This window comes from Cannabis sativa, chromosome 3 (genome assembly GCF_029168945.1).
Source record: "Cannabis sativa cultivar Pink pepper isolate KNU-18-1 chromosome 3, ASM2916894v1, whole genome shotgun sequence".
NCBI classification, from domain to species: Eukaryota; Viridiplantae; Streptophyta; class Magnoliopsida; order Rosales; family Cannabaceae; genus Cannabis; species Cannabis sativa.
In genome coordinates this window covers 20,326,801-20,334,331 of record NC_083603.1, presented here as the reverse complement: position 1 = coordinate 20,334,331, position 7,531 = coordinate 20,326,801, and the positions used below count along the sequence as shown (strand labels likewise).

General features: G+C 35.0%; 1 non-coding gene across 1 annotated transcript; it reads right to left on the bottom strand.

The window, feature by feature from the left end:
- Window positions 1-5,709: 5,709 nt before the first annotated feature.
- LOC133036391 (small nucleolar RNA R71) lies at window positions 5,710-5,816 on the bottom strand. Its single transcript, XR_009687049.1, has one exon. It is a non-coding gene; the product is annotated as a small nucleolar RNA R71 (small nucleolar RNA).
- Window positions 5,817-7,531: the final 1,715 nt, after the last annotated feature.

Sequence of the window (7,531 nt, the reverse complement as noted above, 5' to 3'; positions counted from 1 at the left end):
GGCCAAGGTAGAGAGTGAGGAAGGCTCAGTTTTCTGAAGAGAGAAATTTCTATCAGAAAGGCTTGTTGAAAACTTGTGTTTTGACTGAGCCATCACTTTCTATTTATAGGCAACTACTAGGTCTAGGTTTAGAATTATTTGGCATTAAAATAATGAAAATAATAATTTGAAAAATCATCATTAAGTGGCCGGCCATATGGTGTTAATGGGCCTCACTTGATTTTGCAATTTTATCAAATTTTATCTCTATTTTCTCAAAAATGCCAATTTTCCAATTCTAACCTTTTAAATGCCAAAACTAATTATTTAATAACTAAAAAAGATTATTAAATAATATTGTCATTTAATTTAATTATTAATTAGACATATAAAGTCCATTAATAAATAAATAAACCTAGAAAACTCTTTTCCTTACAATTTCACCCCTGCTTAGTGAAAATTCATAAAATTAGACATAGTCTAACTTTAGAATTATAATTGATCAATCACGAATCAATTAATGAGTCTTACAAGCAGAATGTTCTCAACTAGAATGGGGACCATGGATCTATATGCTGAGCTTCCAATAAGTGAACCAAATTTACCAAGTAAATTCCTACTTATTAATTCTTCGTTGAATCCACTCTTAGAACTTAGAATTGCACTCTCAGACTTATATAGAGCATATTGTATGTTTCACGATACCAATATACTATCTCATTTAACCATTGTTATAATCTTATTGTGATTTAAAGATCCTCTATATAGATGATTTACATCGAGATGGGATTTCTTTACCGTTCTCACCCCTCAATGTATTTTGCCCCTTAAAACACTTAGCTACCTGTAAATGGTGTTTAGTGATCTAATAATTAGTCAGTTAAACAAGAGCTCATCCGTTTACTTCTATTTGCTAAGCTCGAAGGGAATCATCACTTAACTTCTATACACCAGTAGAAGCTATAGATTCCATATTTATGTTCAGCACTCCCACTCAATCATACTATCATGTTCCCAAAATATACGTATCACCCTGACCCAAAAGTAGGCTTAACTAATAAATCAAAGAACATGAATAGTACTCCTGAGTTGAGCCTAAGCATATCAGGATTTAGATTCTTTTAATCTTAAGATCAACTACTGATATTGACTTGGAAAGATATGTATAACGGTAACTTTGTAATATCTTAACTTAGTTGCAATATCGGTCCAGTCCAATGTATACTCCATACATTCGAAACTAGTATACTTTACTAATGTCCTGGAAAGAACATAACACTTACTCCAAGTGTAAGTACACATCATCGCTGATTATCACATCAGTGTAAATCCAATAATACTGATGAAACAGGGACCAAAACTTTTGATTCATATGATCACAATCACATTCCACTGTGTTGACGATACTGTAATTATGAATAAACATATGATCTGGATTTAACTGATTTTGTGTGTATGAATGTAATAAACATATTAAACATATTAAACCATTAGCATGTAAAATTCATGCAAACATCAATCACTTCAAATTTCTTATATTGATAACTAATCAGATTGTAAAGAGTTTTATTTAGGGCATAAAACCCAACAAACTCCCACTTGCACTAATATAAAACAAACTGTGCAAATAGGTCAATCTGATGTCTTGATCTTCAGATCAAGTGTAGTATATTTGAATCCACCCAAACTTCTGGAAACTAGTTCATAAAAACACTTATGAAACATCATTTACTATATGCTTTACTCATCAAGGGATACTGATATCTTTACTGTTTTAAAAGTACATCTGAATTAACAGAAGACATATCTCTCATATTTTAAAATATGTAATTGAGATAATACAGTGTAGACTTTTCTTCAGTGATATAACTTTCTGGTATTTTCGAATAGACCAAGTTATAGTTCTTCTCTGGTAGAGCTTGAATTATTATACAATAATTCCTCCACCCCCAAAGTAAGCACCATCTCAAGAATTTCGAAATTAGATGGTGAGATACAAAGACAACTGATACACAGTTCCTTAATATCTAACATATAGATCACTTTCATAAATCCTTCTTGAATATCTTCTAATGTTCCCTATTTGATTACACCTCAGATAGCTCCCACTCAATAGCAGATGTCTGGTTAAATAATACTTTTAACCTCTGATTGTTTAGAGAGTTACCTAGTTGTGACTTTTGTATTAGTCTGAAACTTTAAGTTAAGACTAAGTCATCAACATAGCAGACTAGTATTTTGAAGTGAAAAATACATGCTAGAGATAAAGTAATCAAAATTAAGATACCATCAAATTTTATGAGGATTAAGAATTCTTGGTTCAAGTCATTCGAATGGACTGAACTAGAGTTCTTTATCTTATTCTCATAATTCTGATAAGCTATTCCTATCCATGTGAATGGTTAGATTTGCTTTTCAGTAGTGTTCTTAAGTACCTATCACAATTATCAACCTGATGAAGATGGGTATAGAACTTTAAAATTCTCCCACTCAATTAAGGTAGTGTGAAACTTTAGCAAAGAACTTTCAAAGGTATCATACTTTTACTTACAACAGTAAAAACGAAATGGAACATACAATCAAGATCAAGAATTTATATTGACAATAGCTGACTCATTATATTACTTCTATGTTTAAACTAGATATGTGTTTCATAGGGAATTGTGGAATAGACTCCACCCCTAAGAATATACATATAGGGTACTATGGATAACCTCCACCCCTAAGTATATAGAGATTATGATCCACCCCTAAAGGTTGTAAAGATCATGATTCTCTTAGTGTGATAGAGTTTATGTGGAGTTGAATACTGTCCAGAGTTCATTAGATATAAAAGATCGTTGAACTGCATAGTTTTCTTAACTTTTCTCCACCCCTATCAGATCATAAGATCCTTTTATTAAACAAATTCTTAATAATTATATTAGAATTAACAATTATTGATAAACATAGAAATAATTTCTAGTGTTTATATAATATAACTCTATGAAGAGTTGTAAATATTATAGAATTTGCATCAATAATAAAAACACTTACACATACAAACATACAAATATAATGTGGTAATAATTGATGAAGATAAAATAAATGAAGCTCAATCTCATAAGTTGCAATGGTGATTTCGAAAATAAAACTTTATTAATAAAAAAAATGTATTGCAACAATATGAGAGAAACAGGGATAAATATCCCTGACTAAAATTTGAAATCCAAATTGTCTTTAAACTAAAACAATTAATTCAAAAAATTGAAGAGCTTCATCTTCATCTGGACGATTTTACCCTTTGGTCCAGCTTTTTGATCCAACTCATCTGAGTTCAAGTAGCTTGGCCTATAAGAAGAAGAAAACAAATAAACAAAGTTTAGTCCAGAATCATATATCCAATTGGATAATAATTCACTAAAACTCTTAAAGTTTATTAATGGAAATACCTTGTTTCTTTGCAAGAAGTTTAGGACACTGGGGTTTCCAATGACCTTTTTCATTGCAGTAGAAACACTTTCCTTTAAGTGTAGCATCATGATAGCTCTATGGTATAGAGTTAATTTTTATGCTTTTAAACTAAAGTATTGTGAGGAGAGTAGTGAAAATGTGTTTATTTTGCTTAATCTTAATTAGTTTTAGTGTTATTTTCTATTTAGTAATCTAACCTTTAAGTTTTGTAAATATTGATATTGTTGGGTGTGTTTTTCCAATTAACTGTGCTTATTTTGTTGAAAAAGGAGGAATTAAATTGATAGGAAAAAGAAAAAGAAGCAATGAAGAAAAGGAGCACAAGCTGAAACTGGGCTGATTACTGAAGCAATACTAAAGCAATGCTGAAGTGAATTCAGCATCCTGGCAGTGACATAGAAATACGAATTTCACTTATCCACCTCAGCAACTTCGGTCCAGTCACTCAAATTTCACCAGCCAGCTGACGTGGAAGAAAGGGGTCTAACCCTAGTGGGCCAAAGTGAAAAAGTTTGGGCTTCTATTTTGGGGTATGAAGTTTGTACCCTAAAAACCCAACAACAAAAAAGAGAAGGAAAGGGAAGTACACCAGAGTCATCTTCATCAATTTTCGTACTTGGAGCAGCTGAAATTTTTCTAGAGAAATTTTAATTCACAGCAGGGAGTACTAAAAAGAAGAAAGAAGAGGGGACCAAGCCTTAGTGTTTGACTTTTCTTTTACCCCTTCTCTTTAGTTTTCTTTCTTTACTCTCTTTTATTGTTGTTTGTACTTAGTATCAAAAACTTCTTGAGATTGTAAATTTGGGCAGCAGCCATGGATGAAGTGTTTTTAGCTTGAATTTTATCTTCTTATTTGAATATGAGCTAAACTTTTGAGGCTTGAATGACTATGAACTTCTAAGTTGGGTATGATTAAATTTTAAGCTTACTTTAGCATTTGTTTGCCTTTGTTCATTCAAGTGAGTTTCATTTTAATTGATTGTTGTTTCTTGGCCATGAATAACAATTTGCTAAGCTTGATCTTGTACCGGAAGGGCTAGATCTAGTAGTTCAACTTGAATGGAGCAAGTGAAAACCTAAATTTAGGTTTTTCTTTGTAAGTGGAATAGGAATATTTCATTTACCTTGCATAACTTACCAAATGAATGTTTGAATGGTGTTCTGCTTACTGGTTTGATATAGGAATATATTGAGCTCAATGGTAGAATTAAAGTTGTGAGTGTTGGAAAATTCTCACAAGCCTAGAGGAATTTGTTGTTATCTCTGTGCAGAATGCTAGAGTAATGCTGAACCAATCTTTATGCGACCGTAAAAAACTGACTAGAAGGAATTAGTTATTCAAGCCATTTTTGCCATATTATATTTTTTATCTTGCAAACAATTTTTCTAGCAGCAGTAGTTTTAATTTTAGCAAGTTTAATTCTTGTCAATTTTAATTTTGAATCATTACTCAACCATTTACATATTATTTCTTTTTATTTTAAGTTGTAATTAGTTGATTTTATATCAAACTTTGTTTGCAATCCCTGTGGAGACGATCTTACTTATCACTTTATTACTTGTGTGACTGCGTATACTTGCGTATATAATTTTCACAACAAGTTTTTGGCGCCGTTGCCGGGGATTGAAACTAAAAATTGTGCATTATCAACTATTTTGCAATTTATTTTCTGGTTTAAAGTTTTAATCCTATTTGGTGCGCTGAATTTTTCTTTTTCAGGTGTAATCTAGTGTATGAACGAGCAAGAAGAAGACCTTGAACTTGCTCTTATTGACCCCGAAATTGAACGCACTTTTAGACAAAGGAGAAAGGAACAAAAGGCAAAAAAACGCTGCAATATGGCCGATGGGTTTGAAGTTGGGGGTGCTCATAATGATGTTAATCCTATTGCTTTGGCCGATGATAGAGCCCGAGCAATAAGAGAGTATGCAGCCCCTATGTTCAATGAGCTAAATCCGGGTATTGTGAGACCCGAAATCCAAGCACCTCACTTTGAGCTCAAGCCCGTCATGTTTCAAATGCTCCAAACGGTTGGTCAATTTGGTGGGTCGCCAACGGAAGATTCTCACCTCCATATTCGCTCATTTTTGGAGGTGAGTGATTCTTTCAAGCTACAAGGAGTAAGTGAAGAGGCTTTAAGATTGAAGTTGTTCCCATTTTCATTGAGGAATCGAGCTAGAGCATGGCTTAATACTCTTCCTCTCGATTCGGTGACTAATTGGAATGACTTGGCTGAAATTTTTTTGAGAAAGTACTTTCCTCCAACAAGAAATGCAAAGTTTCGAAGCGAGATCATGTCCTTTCAACAATCGGAAGATGAGACTACTAGTGATGCATGGGAAAGATTCAAGGAGTTGTTGAGGAAGTGCCCCCACCATGGTATTCCTCATTGTATCCAACTTGAGACTTTTTACAATGGTCTCAATGCGGCTTCTAGGATGGTGTTGGACGCTTCGGCTAATGGAGCCATTCTTTCCAAGTCTTACAATGAAGCTTTTGAGATTTTGGAAAGGATAGCTAGCAACAACTATCAATGGTCAACTAATAAAGCTCCGATAAGTCGAAAAGTAGCGGGTGTCCTTGAAGTAGATGCTTTGACCGCTCTAACCGCTCAAATGGCCTCAATGACCAACATTTTGAAGAATATGAATATGGGAGGAAGTGTACAACCAGCCGCTGCCATTCAAAGGGCAGAAATCTCTTGTGTGTATTGTGGTGATGGGCATACTTTTGAAAGTTGCCCCTCAAATCCAGCTTCGGTGTGTTATGTGGGTAATCAAAACTTCAACCGCAACAACAATCCATACTCAAATTCCTACAATCCGGCATGGAAGCATCATCCAAACTTTTCATGGGGAGGTCAAGGGGCAAGTTCAAGTGGAGCACAAGGACAAGGAAAGCAATCATTCCCACCGGGTTTTTCTCAACAACCAAGACCTCACCAACCTCACCAACCTCAAGGCTCTCAAACTAGTTCTTTGGAGAGCTTAATGAGAGATTATATGGCCAAGAATGACGCTGTAATTCAAAGCCGAGCAAAGATCTCTTCGGAATCTTGAAGTTCAATTGGGGCAATTGGCCAATGATTTGAAGAATAGACCACAAGGCACCTTGCCTAGTGACACCAAAAATCCAAGAAGAGATGGCAAGGAACATTGCAAAGCGGTAACCTTGAGAAGTGGAAAAATAATTGAGTCAAATGTGGCTGCAGCAGGCAGTAAAGAGCCCTCTTCAATCCAAAAAGAGGGGGAAATGAAGAAAAAACCAGCAACTTCAGCTGCTGAAATTCCCCCAGTAGGTATAGCATCCAGTCAGCATTCTACTGCAGAAAAGTTTTTGCAAAAGCCACCGCCACCATTTCCTCAACGGTTCAAGAAGGAACAAGACGATGGTCAATTCTGGAGATTTCTTGATGTTCTAAAGCAGCTCCACATCAATATACCTTTAGTGGAAGCTTTGGAGCAAATGCCAACTTATGTGAAGTTTTTGAAGGATATTTTGATAAAAAAAAGGAGGCTTGGCGAGTTTGAAACGGTCGCTTTGACGGAGGGATGTAGTGCTATGTTGAAAAGTAAAATTCCACCCAAATTGAAAGATCCGGGCAGCTTTACAATTCCTATTTCTATAGGGGGTCGAGATGTTGGAAGAGCTCTTTGTGACTTGGGAGCTAGTATTAATCTCATGCCTATGTCTATTTTTAGGAAGTTGGGAATTGGAGAAGCAAGGCCAACCACCGTCACTTTGCAATTAGCGGATCGTTCCATGGCTCATCCGGAAGGGAAAATTGAAGATGTGTTGGTACAAGTGGATAAGTTCATTTTTCCGGCCGATTTCATTATTCTTGACTATGAGGAAGATAGGGAAGTTCCAATCATTTTAGGGAGGCCATTTCTTGCCACGGGAAGAACTTTGATAGATGTTGAAAAGGGAGAGCTTACCATGAGAGCTCAAGATGAGAAAGCCACGTTCAAGGTTTTCCATCCCATACGTGCTCCGGATGCAATAGGAGAATGCTTAGCAATTGGAGATATGGATCCTAACATGGTTGAGGAGTCCAAATTCAAAAATAGTAAGAAGGTGAGAAAGAAGATTCTCCTT